Source organism: Microcaecilia unicolor, chromosome 1 (assembly GCF_901765095.1).
Source record: "Microcaecilia unicolor chromosome 1, aMicUni1.1, whole genome shotgun sequence".
In the NCBI taxonomy this organism is placed as follows: Eukaryota; Metazoa; Chordata; class Amphibia; order Gymnophiona; family Siphonopidae; genus Microcaecilia; species Microcaecilia unicolor.
The window spans coordinates 56,927,476-56,943,316 of NC_044031.1; the positions used below are offsets into that span (position 1 = coordinate 56,927,476).

Here is a 15,841-nt window from a genome sequence, read left to right on the forward strand (position 1 = left end):
ACTTCTATCATATCTCCCCTCAGCCGTCTCTTCTCCAAGCTGAAAAGCCCTAGCCTTCTCAGCCTCTCTTCATAGGAAAGTCGTCCCATCCCCACTATCATTTTCGTCGCCCTTCGCTGTACCTTTTCCAATTCTACTATATCTTTTTTGAGATACGGAGACCAGTACTGAACACAATACTCCAGGTGCGGTCGCACCATGGAGCGATACAACGGCATTATAACATCCGCACACCTGGACTCCATACCATTCCTAATAACACCCAACATTCTATTCGCTTTCCTAGCCGCAGCAGCACACTGAGCAGAAGGTTTCAGCGTATCATCGACGACGACACCCAGATCCCTTTCTTGATCCGTAACTCCTAACGCGGAACCTTGCAAGACGTAGCTATAATTCGGGTTCCTCTTACCCACATGCATCACTTTGCACTTGTCAACATTGAACTTCATCTGCCACTTGCACGCCCATTCTCCCAGTCTCGCAAGGTCCTCCTGTAATTGTTCACATTCCTCCTGCGACTTGACGACCCTGAATAATTTTGTGTCATCGGCGAATTTAATTACCTCACTAGTTATTCCCATCTCTAGGTCATTTATAAATACATTAAAAAGCAACGGACCCAGCACAGACCCCTGCGGGACCCCACTAACTACCCTCCTCCACTGAGAATACTGGCCACGCAATCCTACTCTCTGCTTCCTATCTTTCAACCAGTTCTTAATCCATAATAATACCCTACCTCCGATTCCATGACTCTGCAATTTCTTCAGGAGTCTTTCGTGCGGCACTTTGTCAAACGCCTTCTGAAAATCCAGATGTCTGTCAGAAGTCCGTCGCAAAGACTTCCAAATCTCAAGGGGGTGTATCGGAGGCGTGTTTGAGGCGGGACTTGAGCTTTCCTAAGACTTGGACGTCTTTGAGCCATAATGGAAAAAATCAAAGACGTCCATGAAAAAACTTGGACGTTTTCACCCGGACCTGTTTCTTACAAATAAGGCACAAAAAGGTGCCCAAAATGACCAGATGACCTCCCCTCCCACCCTCAAAAAACAATTAAAAAGATTACTTGCCAGCCTCAGATGTCATACTCAGGTCCATGACAGCGCATGCAGGTCCCTGGAGTAGTTTTGTAGTAGGTGCATTGCACTTCACACAGGTAAACCCAGGCCCATACCCCCCCCCCCCCCCACCTGTTACATTTGTGGAGGAAACAGCGAGCCCTCCAAAACCCACCAGAAACCCTCTGTACCCACATATAGGTGCCCCTTCACCCGTAAGGGCTATGGTAGTGGTGTACAGTTGGGGATAGTGGGTTTTGGGGGGCTCAACACACAAAGTAAGGGAGCTATGTACCTGGGAGCATTTTATGAAGCCCACTGCAGTGCCTCCTAGGGTGCCTGATTGCTATTCTGGCATGTCAGGGGGACCAGTGTACTACAAATGCTGGTTCCTCCCACGTCCAAATGGCTTCAATTTGGACATTTTAGACGTGGACGTTTTTGGTTTCAAAAATGGCCGAAAATCAAAGACGTCCAAATCTAAGGACGTCCATAGTATTTTTGGAAACAAAGATGGACGTTCATCTTTTTTCGAAAATGACCTTTTCCCCGCCTCCGAATTTGGATGTTTTACAAAGACGTCCAAATTCCAACATAGGTGTTTCTTTCAAAAATGCCCCTCCACGTATATTTACTTCAAAGATAATATCAAATCCGATTGTATTATGATCACTGTTATCAAGCAGCCCCAGCACCATTACCTTCCACACCAGTTCATGGGCTTCACTAAGGACTGGTCTAGAATTTTTCCTTCTCTTGTCTGCTCCTGTACCAGCTGCTCCATAAAAGCAGTCCTTGATTTTGTCAAGGAATTGTACCTCCGTAACATGCCCTGATGTTACATTTACCCAGTTAATATCGGGGTAATTGAAATCACCCGGAGCAGGTGGGGGAAGAGAGGTTGGTGGTTGGGAGGCGAGGATAGTGGAGGGCAGACTTATACGGTCTGTGCCAGAGCCGGTGATGGGAGGCGGGACTGGTGGTTGGTAGGCGGGAAATACTGCTGGGCAGACTTGTACGGTCTGTGCCCTGAAAAAGGCAGGTACAAATCAAGGTAAGGTATACACATATGAGTTTATCTTGTTGGGCAGACTGGATGGACCATGCAGGTCTTTTTCTGTCGTCATCTACTATGTTACTATATTATTGTGTTGCTCAGTTTGTTTGCGTCCCTAATTTCCTTTAGCATTTCTGCATCCGTCTGTTCATCCTGGCCAGGCGGACGGTAGTACACTCCTATCACTATCCTTTTCCCCTTTACACATGGAATTTCAATCCATAGCGATTCCAAGATATGTTTGTCCAAGCCTGTCCAAGGATGGAGTACAGCTCAGCAAGGTGCACTGCTGGAAGGAGGACAGCCTAAAGGGTTTGTACCTGAAGGAGTTGGATCGACATCAGATGCTGGAGGTAGATTTGGGATTATTGCTGACACTACAGGATGGGTAAAGGAACTTATGTAAATATGTACAGTAGTTGAACCTTCAAAGAGAGCAGAAGAGTGGCCAAGGTCATCCCGAATTATCTCAGATTGAACAGTGTATATAAAGAGTTTTAAAGTATTTAACTGCCGGTTGCAGATGTTCCAGTAAAGTTATCTTGCATTAAATGAAAACCATTGGAGTGAAGAGTGGCTTTTCTGGCACGAGAGCGAGAACGCTTGCTCCTAGACTGAGAAATGTATCACCATTAAGTCTCTTTTAAGTTCCTAAGCCCCGGTTCTCTATTCTGGACCATTGACCCACTCCAAAGCTTGACTGCAGGCGAATTGGGACTTGAATGTGGTGTGTGTGTGTGTGTGTGTGTGTGTGATACAGGGCCGGGGGGGGGGGGGGCAACATTCCCTAGGCCTAGCCTCCAAGGGCGGGCTGGGCTGGGCTGGGCTGGGCTCGGGCCTGGCACCAGCAAGCTTGTTCCCTGCCTGCTTCCGGGTCTGCCCTCTCCGTGTGCTGCCCAGGACCCAGATGATTACATTAACGCAATATTGCGTTAATGCAATCATCGGGGTCCTGAATCCCAGCAGACTGGAGCAGGAGAGGACAGAGCGAGGAAGCAGCGTAGCAGTGTCTCAGAGACAGAAAAGTGTGGGGGCAACCTACCTAGGGAGGTGAGGGGCACGTGTGCCAGTCCAGTCTTGCCCCTGGCCCTGTGGCACCAGGTCTGGAGAGAAAAGTGTATGATTTATCCATGTGACCAGGATCGGGGTTTTGGACCTGAGCTAGTAATGGCAAGACACAAGTTACACAAGGATGGAGTTAATAGTGAGAAGAGCAGTTACCTCATTACTGCAGGTGAAGATAGAAGTGCAGGAATCAGGTAAAGCTTGTTAAAATTATTATGCCTAGGTTTAAAGGTTAAGAAGCCTCCCCTAATGAAAAACATGTAAGGAGAGAGTATTAGGAGGGGTAGGTGCCAACCATAAGAAGCCCCCCCCCCCCCCCCCCCCCGGGTATACCAGAGATACTTTTGTTATAGTGTTTGGCACTAGAAATCTCAATTGTGAAGGAAAGAGTTTTGTTTTCTCTCTTGCATGAGTTTGTTATGAAAAAGGCTATTGTTTAGCTACTGTATGCATTTTCCTGGGTGTGTGAGATCCTGCTTAAGAATCCGGTAGGGAAAAGTAAAGTAATTAATAAGGCTCAGGATAATTCTGACTTCACGTTGGCATGACAATATATATGTATATGTTGTAGAATATTCACTTATTTTAACATTGAAGAGTTCGTTGTTTACCTGGTTGTCCTGTTTTATTAATTCTATGGCCATGGTTACCCTATCCAATATCCAGATGCTGAAGCCACTACACTGACCTCTTTCCCCCTGTGAGGAGAGGAAGGGAGGGAGGGATAAGGAGTGCTGTTACAATGCCCTGTCTGATGCACATAGCGTGGACCGTCTTTAAGGAACAAGGTGGCCACCCAGCTAATGCCCGCTGTGGCTCCTAGAGGTGTTTGGAAAGTGCTGGTCACCTTCACATGGACTGGCAGGGCTTGTCTCTTCCAAGTGATGGCCTGCAGATCCTCCTCAAGCTGCTGACAGAGGTGCACTATGGTCTTGGTTCTGAAGCGGAATCTACTCACACGGTCAACAGTCAGCTCCATGAACTATGTTCTGGGCCTGTAGACCTGCTGCACCTGGCCTCTCCCTCTCTCCGCCTCTGAAGGAGCATGAATAGCCTCTCCACTGTAGCTACACAATCATATAGAAGACAAACAATGGGATAACAACACTCACAGTGACACACCCAGGACAGACACCAGTGGCTACAGACACACACAGTAACACACCTATTTGCACACAGGAATGAAATACAGTATCATGGACAGGGAAGGTACTGAGGCCAGGGGACAGGGATGTCAGGTGTGTAAGGAAGCATAGATTGACAGGGTTGGACCAGGTATAGGCAAGAAAGGAGTGGGCAGGAGTAGCAGGGATAGGAGGTTAGTGAATTGGGAGAAAGAGAGGATCTCAGAATGCACCAGAATCACAGAAGTCACATGAAATGCACACCAGCACACTCTCCAGGTCCCAAAAAGACAAGTTTGCTAGGCTTGGGCGCTGTTTAATGCAAGTGTGGAATTGGGCACAGAAATTTTACAGCATCGCGTACTGCGTGATTTACGCACCCATCTGCAAGGCACGCCCAACACTGTGCATGCTCCACTCCATCCATGCCCTCATTTTCTGTGTTGAAAACTGAATGCCATGAGGGAGCCATGGCCATGCGCCCAGCTTACAGGCTTCTACAATCCACCTTTCCAGCGCCTAAAGGGCCCTTCCATACCATGAAATTAAGAGAAAAGTCTCTTTTCCCTTTCAAGAGCTATTCAATTCTGGCATTCAAGATGAACTTCCCACTTTAGGGGGACTATTGTTATTTTTTTGTACTTGTAACAAATTTCAATAAAGCTTTGAACTAAAAAAAAAAAACAACAAAAAACCTGAAATCCTAACCTATATCACTGCGCAAACTTTCACTCAAGGAGACCAGCTGGCTACATTTAGGTTGATTCTGTCCTAGTTTTAATGCTTATTGATTATAGAGACTTGTAATTCAGATTTTTAAGGCACAAGAAACACAAATCCATACATGCAATGAATGTAAGAACAAGAATTAGCTCAACCTTTCCCTACAGACATGGAGCTGTCTGGAAAGCCTGTTTTGGACTTTCTTTAAAATCTTTCTTGCTGGTTGCTCAGTAGCAGTGCTGCAAACTGCAGAGATACCAAGTTACCTAATTTGAGGCTGGAGATTTGTGGACAGTGCTGGGTTTTTGACTACCCCCATCCTGGTGCATTATGGGACTTGCAGCACTGATTTTATTGGGCAGGATCAGGCACTACAAATTCCAGACTACTTTGGGATGCAAGTTCAAAACCTGGACTGTTCCAAAATCTCCAGTGTCCAACCTGCTATCTGTGATACTGCCATATGCAAAGTTCTCAGTTGAAGTCCCACATCATGTCTTCTGCTTTGGGTTGGCTGGGGACACTGTGAAGGCCCTGGATGGGAAGTAATTTTCATCACTCAAGGGTAGCACCTAGATTCAGGGCCCATGATTGTAGACTTCAGAATAGGGTTGCCAAGTGGATCCAGATTCGCCCAACGGGGTTGACCCAGTCCAGGTTTCACCCCATTGCATTCAGGGACTTGTAGTCTTGCTATTTGTATGGAATTTAGTTTGGAAATCAGAACAAGTCCTTGTATGTAATGGGGTGAAACCTGGACTGCGTCAACCCTGTTGAGCATCTGGATCTGCTTGGCAACCCTACTCCAGAAGGAGTCTGACAGAGCCACATAGAGACAAAGCTGGACCTTAGGCAAAAAATCTACTGGGTGCTGCCACTGTTGCTGCTGCCTCCCATTGCCGCCATTCCTCCTCCCTGCTGCTACCCACCCCCTCACCTCCCACAGCAGCAAATGAGTGCTCTGCCGCCTATAGGCCCTTCTTCTTGCCTCCTGTGAAGTAACTTCCTGTCTCCGCATAGGTAGGACACGGCAGGAAGAAGGACCTGGGGCCGGCAGAGCACTCTCATTTGATCGCTGCTGCCGCCGTCGTACCCATGGAATCCTACCCCCCACCCCCTTGGCAGCCCTGGAGTCTGATGCATGTCCTCCCCAGGACTTCTCCATTTATATGATTTCCAAATATATACTGCAATGAATGTTGGGGCTGTATATGATATGGGACAAATCCCTAGGCAGTTGTAGAACCAACTTACCCAGTTCTAGGAGGAGATTTTAGGCCACTATTGGATTTTTGGCAGCTGTATCCTGATGCATTATGGGACTTCTAATACTGATGTCAATGGGCAGGATCATGGATCTACAAATACTACACTGCTTTATGATATAAGTTCAAACCAGGACTGGGACAAAAAATCTCCCAATTTCAGACTGGAGCTTTTTGGACAGTCCTGGGTTTTTGACCACCCCATCCTGGTGCATTATGGGACTTGCAGCACTGATTTTAATGGACAGGATCAGGCACTACAAAATCCATAGTACGTTTTGGCATGTAAGTTCAAAAGCCAGACTGTTCCGAAATCTCCAGCATGGTACTGGGTAACTTGGCAACTCTGCATATGAAGTCTCATGGAACTGGTTTCAATTATGCAGGAGACCTAAAGGAGAAAGAGAAAAGCAGCGAGTCAAAAAAGAATATGTTATCAAATCTAGAAAGTTCACGAACCAGAGAGTTAAAATGTTTTTGGCAGAGATGGAGGATTTTCAAGGTAATACTAGGACTATCCTATTTAGGGCAATGCACACCAAAATGCTTGAGGCCACCATTACCTTAATAGGTCTATAATTGAAACTCGGATTTCTCACTCGCACACACACACCCATTGATACAACACCTGTGCAGCTATAACCTGTCCTGTTGTTCTCTGTCCCTCTCAGGTCATTCTTGTAGATCTGCAGCCCGAGAATGCTTCAAGATAAAAGTTTTTTAAAAGAAGGTTTGTCTCAGAATTCCTCCAGTAACCTAGAACTGCTGGGCAGGTAAACTCTTTTCTGTGTTATTGCTTTAAATATATGTAAATAATATGCCAAGACAGAGGAAAATCTCTTTGTCCTTAAATATTTGCAGTACATTTCTTTCCTTGTACTCCTTTCTTCCTGTAGTTTTAATCCAGTTCTTGTTCTCTTTCAAACTTGGGTTTAATCTTACTATTATCATGGCATCTCTGTGACTGTATTCTGCTGTTCACCAAGTTACCCAGTTGCCGCCTGGAGATTTCGTGACAGTCCTAGATTTCTGATTACCCTGTCCTGGTGCATTATGGGACTTGCAGGCAGCACTGGTTTCAATGGGAAGGATCAGGCACTACAAATCCCACACTGCTTTGGGATGTAAGTTCAACACCTGGACTGAGCAAGTGTCCAGCCTGGAACTGGGTAATTTGGCATCTCTGCAGTTATAAATTATGTTCAGGAACACTGCTGATGCTGCTGGATGTTGGAGTCCTGCTCTCCTAAAACTCAGCTCAATGAAACCTGTTTTCTGTCCTACAAAATAGGCCTGGCCCTACCAGCAGGTGTCTGCCAATGGCAGCATTATTCTGGAGGCAGTACCACTACTACAGCTCTTCATGAGGCTAGTCCTAAAACAAAAGTGAAAGCAGCTGGTGATGAGGAGTCTTTGAGTATACATGTGCACTCAAAGTCTAACCCTTGTCCCACCTCTCTGATTTCCTGTTGAGAGGGGCCAGGGAGTAGGAGGTGTTGAATGTACATGTCTGCTGGAGGCTCCTCACCAGCCCCTATTGCTTTGTTTAAAACACAGGGGCTGTCAGCCAACAGGTAGCTTATGTTGGCAATGGGACTGTACTGAAAATAGGCACTAGACAAGCTGGCCAAATGACCCACTTGTGGAGTGAGAATGTTCTAACCGTCCCTGGTTTTTGAACTTACATTTCAGTGCACTGTGGTATTTCTCAGTCCTGTTTCTGCTTCAGATCAACACTCTTCTTGCCCCAAGATTCATCAGGAGCAGGGTTCAAATAGCCAGGATTAACCTAAACTCCTCCTCTGCCCCTGCCCTGCATCTTTGCAGGAAGTTCTGTACTGTCCTCAAATTCCTCTTTCTTTTCTCTATTTCCTGGTTATCCTCTTACTTCTTTCTTCTAGTGACAGTAATTGTAAAATTTTCTTGAAGTCCTGGTACAATAGACTCATTTTATGAAGAACTGAAGTAGGATTGCCAACAGGCTGGCTCAAGAGTATCTGGTACCCTAGGCAAACTATCAGCCATGCGTTCCCTCTCCTTCTGGGCCAGTTCAAGGCCCTCCCTCTAAACCACTCATGCCAGCATCTACCCTATATCCCCCCCCACTTGGGATCCAGTATTTCTTGCTCCGTCCCAACTCCCCCTCCTCTCCAGTGTTTACTATCTCTCCTTCCCTCCCCCGCTGTCCACCCCAAGGTAGTCGGTGGCTTCTCTTCACTTCCTTACCCCGCTGGGGTGGTATTGGTGCAGCTGGTATGACTGGTGCAGGGTTTTGAGCATCTGTGCATGTTAAAGGCCTGATGGGTTCCACCCCTTCCAAACCAGAAAGTTTGGAGGGGGTGGGACCTGGCAGGCCTTGAGCATGCATGAATGCTCAAGGCCACACACTGGCTGCAATGTCTTCCATAGGCATACTGATGCACCTCCCCACCCTAGCAAATGCCTAGTCTGCTTGGTGGTCAAGCAGGCCTTGTTGCCAACTGGCTCCAAGTTATAAGGAATGGGGAAATCTAGTCCTGGTTTGACCCCAGTGCATGCATGGATTTGAAGTTCAAATCAAATTGTGTTCTTTCAACCCTAATCATTCCTGAAAAGTATAAAAACATGCAACCAGACATTAAAAGGTGAAATATTTCATAAAATAAACCATAAAAGCAGAACTGGCTTGACCTGTTCCTTCGACATAGAGCCAGTTGGCATCCCTGAACTGAAGTCTTCTCTCCCACAGTGACTGATATACAGTCTCAGAGCAAATGCAGTGCTGCAGTAGCAAATCCTCCTTTACAAAGAAAATAAACCCTGATAGCCTTGGAATTATGTGGTCCAGGATTCTAACCGAGCACCCGAATAAGAATTAGCCTGTAGGGTTGCCACTCTTTCTAGGTGCCCTATTGCAGGGGTTCTCAACCCAGTCCTTGGGCCACACCTAGCCAGTCGGGTTTTTCAAGGCACTCGCAATGAATATGCATGAGACAGATTTATAATTGAGTTAGTGCGTGCAAATTTATCTTATAAATAGTCATTGGGATATACATAAAAGAATCCTGTGCAGAAGGAATGGATCCTCAGGAGTTTAGCCGAAATTGGGTGGCAGAGCCGGTGGGGGGAAGAGGGGTTGGTGGTTGGGAGGCAAAGATAGTGGTGGGCAGACTTATACAGTCTGTGCCAGATCCAGTGGTGGGAGGCGGGACTGGTGGTTGGGAGGGGGGGGGGAATAGTGCTGGGCAGACTTATATGGTCTGTGCCCTTAAAAAGACAGGAACAAATCAAGGTAAGGTATACCCATGAGTTCATCTTGTTGGGCAGACTGGATGGACCGTGCAGGTCTTTTTCTGCCGTCATCTACTGTGTTACTATTGTGGATATCCTGAAAACCTGACTAGCTAGGTGTGTTCTGAGGACTGGGTTGAGAACCCCCCTGCTCTATTACGGGCATGAATTTGGTTCCAATGATCTCATTGACTCTCTTAAGAAATCTATGCATAGGACAACACCAGACCTGGATCAGCCTATTAGTTTGATCTGGGATGACAACAACATTTTATTTATTAGGATTATGTTTTGATAGGCATTTATTGCCTTTCTTTATGAAGAGATTCACCCAAGGTGATGTACACTACAGCTTAACATAAAAACTTATACAATCAATGAAGTAAACTTAGAGACTGGCAAATTGAATCCTAGTAATAGGACTAGCATGATACTATATCAGATATACAAACATTGAGGTGGTGGAGTTGAGGACTGTTCCAGAGTTTAAAAAGGCATGGGATAAGCATGTGGGTTCGCTTAGGGACAGGAAGAATTAGGGGTTACAGAGGATGATGGGTCATATGGCCTTTATCTGCCGTCATGTTTCTATGTCTATGTCTAGATAATCTGCAGCCATTAAGTCTGGATTTCTAAACAGAGTCCTGGTATACCGTATGTCCAATCTAAATCTCAAAAGAAGAGCTTAAAAGGATATTTATACAATGATAAACTCGTATAAACTTCACAAAATATCCTTGCACTTTCCTGATGTTACTAGATAATTATTTAACGGAGGGAAAAAAGCCTCATATTCTAAGAGAATACTCCGTCATTGGTAAACCAATATTAGGGAGGTCTCCTAAATCATCATGGGCAAAAACCTCCTTATATTTTAATATTGTGTGTGAAAATATGGCTACTGCTCAAAATATTTCTGCACATAAAGCAGTCTAAATATTAATTCGACGGATCGAGCACTGTTGATTTAAAATGAATATGCATAAAAGGGATTTGTATGCACTACTTCCATTGAATAGAAAGCGATCTTGTGCATATTCACAGTTGGCAAGGACAGGGGTGCACAAGTTCAATCTTCAAGGGTGCAAAGAGGTCAGATTTTCAGAATATACTTAACTTTCTTTATTCACATATCAAAATTACCCTAATTAAAAAAACCCGCACATACATTTGTTCAATTAATACAAACAAAATAATCTCTTATGTTGAGATAATTGCTGTGATCACCCCAATTGTCTATACATCCACATTTTACATGTTAATACAAATTACACCAGTCTACTTATCTAGACTTTTCCTTTATGATGTTAACCTTGCTTTAAACCATCAAAGGATCACCAGCCATCAGCTCTCAACAACAGAAGCAATGAAGGTTTGTTGGAATTAGCCTTATCAGGATGCTCCCACTGCTACTTGTTAGTTCCTGTTAACTCTCGGTCACCAAGGCTTATCAAAACCCCCCATCTCTTGAATCCACTGCTGGGAGTTGAGTTGTATATGCAAATGGAGTTACTTTTTACAAAAGTCAGCCCTGAATGTTGGAAGGAATGATACATCCTGCGGCTGCACTTGCATACTTGAAACAGAAGCAACAGTCTTCATCCTGATAAAGGCTAATTCCAACAAATCTTCATTGCTTCTGTTGTTGAGAGCTGATGGCTAGTGATCCTTTGATGGTTTAAAGCAAGGTTAACATCATAAAGGCACAGTCAAGATAAGTAGACTGGTGTAATTTTGTATCAACATGTGAAATTTGAACATATAGACAATTGGGGTAGTCACAGTAAATCTATCACATGCCAATTCAGTAGGGCTATCCTGACAATCGGACCTGTTTGCAACCCTCCAGAAGTGCACTGTGCATCATTTAGGCTATGGGGACACTCCAGGACTGGTTTAAGAAACACTGGTTTCAGTTTACAAAGAGGAGTGATTGCACATATTGGCAAATTTAGCAGTAATATTATACTCTTGGCTTATGAGAATTATAAATGTCTCACCCTTCCCATCCCCCAGCAGAGAAGCAGTGAAGGCTAGCAGCTGACTTCTCTGCCACCCTTCCCTTTTCAATCAAGTATAGATTACACTGTTAATAAATCCCTCGAGTGAGATGACAGATCTTGCCTGTTAGTCACATCTAGATCTGTTGGTCCAGTGCTTGGTGGGAACCTGGGCTGCTCCTGGGTTTAGCACCTGGTCCAGGTGTATTGTGGTATATGTAGTCCCCACTTTTCTATTTGCAACGGTTTAACAGATAGCAAAATTGCAAACGGGGTGTCAAAAAGCTAGGATTGGTCCTGAGTATCCCTCCAGAAATGAGATCACTTAGCTGCTCTGCCTAAATCAGAGGTTCTTATTATCCCAGTTCACAGAACACAGCCAGCCAGTCAGGTTTTCAGGATATCCACAATGAAAATGGATGAGATAAGTTGACATTCACTGCTTCCATTGTATGCAAATCTGTTATTCATATTCATTGTTGATATCTTGAAACCCTGCCTGGCTGGGTATGTCCTGAGAACTGGGTTGAGAATCCCTGGCCTAAATGATAGTGTAGCCTAATTAAATTACTGTTTGGTTATCTGTGTGAGAGAATCATGGGAGATAAAATTTTCTCCATCTTAATGAATTCTATAGATCTGATTCACTTAGTGAATCATGTCCAGGCAGGCAAGGAGATAGAGAAACTAAAACTGTGATTCTCAACCCAGTCCTCGGGGCAAACACATCCGGTCAAATTTTTAGGATATCCACAATGCTCTTCAGTTACTTCTCAAACTGTGAACAGCATGAGAGAGATTTGCATGTACTGCCTCCTTGGTATGTAAATCTTTCTCGTGCATATTGTGGGTATCCTGAAAACCTGACTGGATGAGGGTACCCTGAGGACTGGGTTCAAAAAGCAATGGTCTAAAAGACAAAGTAGATCAGTTCTTCTAGAAATGACAGATCCAGCCAGCAGTATGATTTGGCCCTACATACATGACCATTTGGTGCTGAATTTTTTTGTAAGGGCTCTGGATACTGACAGCCATTATCCAGATAATTCTCTTAGCGGACACTATTTGTAACGTGGAGGGTCATTTTCGATATGACGTCTAAATCTGAATTTGGACATTTACACAAAACGTCTAAATTCTGAACAGGAAGGAAGGTCATTTTCGAAAAGAAAATGTCTTATCTTTTTTTTTTTTTTAAATACTATGGACATTATGTATTTTAGACTTTTTTTTACTCCATTTTGGAAAAAAAAAAATCCAAGTGCAAAATGTATAAAATCAAGCCATTGGGATGTAGGAGGAGCCAGCATGTTTAGTAGACTGGTCCCCTTGACATCCCAGGACAGCAATAGGGCACCCTAGGGGGCACTGCAGTGGACTTCATAAAATGCTCCCAGTTACACATCTGACCATTGCTGCCATACCTTGTGTGCTGAGCCCCCCAAAACCCACTACCCCCAACTGTTCACCACTACCATAGCCCTTACGGGTGAAGGGGGCATATATATGTGGGTACAGTGGGTTTCTGGAGAGTTTTGGAGGGCTCACAGTTTCCTCCACAATTGTAACAGGTAGGAAGAGGTAGGAGGCTGGGTCCACCTGTTTGCACTACTGGACTACTCCAGGGACCTGCATACTATTCTGATGGATCTGAGTATAACATCTGAGGGTGGCACAGAGGCTGGCAAGTAATGTTTTTCATCACATTTTTGGGGGATGGGAGGGGGTTAGTGACCACTGGGGGAATAAGGGGAGGTCATTCCTGATTTAATGGTCATCTGGTCAGTTAGGGCACCTTTTTGTGCCTTATTCATAATAAAAACAGATCTAGCTCAAAACGTCTAAGTTTCTAAGTCCTGGACATTTTTGTTTTATTCCATTATGGCTGAAAAACATCTAAGTCTTAGGAACGCCCAAGTCCCGCCCTGAACACGCCCCTGAAACACCCCCTTGAGATTTGGACGTACTTCTGATGAACTAAATAGATGTCTAAAAAAGGTTTCGAAAATACTAATTTGGACGTTTTTGTGAGAAAAACATCCACATGCAGACATGTCACTTTTTAGACATTTTTCTCTTTTGAAAATGAGCCTGATAGTAACATAGTAGATGACGGTAGAAAAAGGCATGCATAGCTCATCCAGTCTGCATGATTTGGAGCAAGATCCAATCGCTGAAGAAACTTTCTATCTTGCCTATTTTGAGAACCCACCAGTCTGAGGCTATTCAGAAGCACTATATGAGTACAGAAGAACCTAAGAATTGCCATACTAGATCAGACCAAAGGTCCAGCTAGCCCAATATCTTGCTTCCAAGTCAAGCCAGGTTACAAGTACCTGGCAGAATCCCAAGAGGTAGCAAGACTTTTCATTTTACCTACCCCAGGATAAGCAATGGCTTTTCCCAGGTCTACAGTGTATGGACTTTACCTCTAGGAACTTATGTAAACTTTTTTTTAACCCAGCTACACTTGTACTACATCTTCTGGGAAACGAGTTCCAGAAAATAACTGTGCATTAAGTGAAAAAAGATTTTGTCTTATTTGCTTTAAAAGTATTACTATGTAACTTCATGATGTGTCCTCTAGTTTTTGTACTTTTTGAATGCGTAAACAATTGATTCGCTCCACTCAGGATTTAGTAGACCTCTATCATAATCTCCCCTCAGCTGTCTCGTTTTTCCAAGCTGAAGAGCCCTAACCTCTTTAGCCTTTCCTCATATGAGAATTGTTCCATCCTCTTAATCATTTTGGTTGCCCTTCTCTGTGCCCTTTCTAATGCTACTGTATCTTTTATAAGATTCGGCAACCAGAATTATACATAATGGTCAAGGTGGAGTCACACCATAGAACAATACAGAAGCTTTCCAAATAATTCCTGATCTTATGCTTGCTTTTTGGTTGCAACTGTACACTGAGCAGAAGTTTTCAATGAATTGTCCATGATGACACCTGGATCTTTTTCTTGGTTGGTGACTCCTAATGTGAAACCTAGCATCATGTAGCTATAATTTGGATTTATTCTTCCCAAAGTGCATCACTTTTCCGTTGCCCACATAAAATGTAATCTGCCATTTGCATGTCTAGTTTCCCAATCCCATAAGGTCTTCCTGCAGTTTCTCAGTCTTCATGTGATTTAACAACTTTGAATAGGTTTGTGTCATCTGCAGATCTGATCATCTCAATCATCGCTCCCATTTCCAAATCATTTATAAATATGTTAAAAGGCACCAGTCCCTGTGGCACTCCACTGTTCACCTTCCTCCATTGAGAGAACTTGCCATTTAATCCCTTCTTGGCACTATCTGGATAGCACTGGGGAAGTGTGCGGATGGAGCCGCCAATTATCCAAAGAACCGTGATATTCAGACCACTGTCCCAATAACTATCTGGATAAAGTGAAGACAGAAATAAAAAGTTGTCCTAATTTTTATCCAGATAGTAGCAGTTCAGCTCACTCTATTTATTTATTAGGATTTATTTCCCACCTCTTTGAAGAGATTCAACCAAGGCATTATACAGCAAGAAACCTGGATCTTCAGCACTGCTTGCGATCTAAATAACACCATGACTGGTGTTTAAAAAAAATAAATACTTATTGCAGAGTTTAAATATTGCACACAAGAAGCTATGCTTACCATGAAACCTTTGTGCACGTGTCCAGCACTCCCCCCCCCCCCCCAATTAGCCACAAGTTTTTTGCACATGTTTGCATGTTGCTAGCTTTTTATTTGGTGCAATTTTAGCCTCACAGTAGAAGCCACATGCACAGACCTCTGTGCGTGGATCAACCGTGAGCCTTTCTGCATCTGCCCCAGAGTCCTGGACATTAGTGCTGCTTTTTTATGACAGTTTCTTGTATAGGTTTGGAATGTGTTTTGTCTTCTGCACAGTTTGGTTACTGGAACTGTGAAAAGTGCCCCCCTCCCCACGGTCCTTACTACTTTGGGAGAGATGGTGTAAAGAGGCCCATTCAATCCTAGATACACCATTGCAGCTGCCTTTTCGGTGGGGGTGAGGGGCTGATTGCCTAATGTAGGTGCCAGGGCATATCGATGGTAGTCTGGGTAGGCTTGGGGTGCTTTGTCACAAGCTGGGTTTTTGTTTGTGTGGGGGGCAGTAGCAGCAGCCACCTTTAAACTAACAAAATTGCCTTCAAAGAAAAATTGTTAAAAATAGAAACAAATGAAAAAATATATAAACAATACAAGAAACTAAACACCATTTTGTGGGGGTTACACACCCCTAATTCCTACCTGGGTTGTAACTGAGGTTTTC

At 44.2% G+C, this 15,841-nt stretch overlaps 1 protein-coding gene across 2 annotated transcripts in view; it reads left to right on the forward strand.

Annotated features, from left to right (window-relative positions):
• Nucleotides 1-6,487: 6,487 nt before the first annotated feature.
• Nucleotides 6,488-15,841, forward strand: part of HHATL (hedgehog acyltransferase like) — a 109,075-nt gene continuing 99,721 nt past the window's right edge. Inside the window, exons 1-2 of one of the 2 annotated variants that reach the window (XM_030189901.1) lie at nt 6,488-6,797; nt 6,967-7,068. The gene's annotated coding sequence lies outside the window, so the exon portion shown is untranslated. Of the gene's footprint in view, nt 6,798-6,945; nt 7,069-15,841 lie in introns of those variants that run through there. The other variant, XM_030189902.1, reaches the window with a different exon arrangement.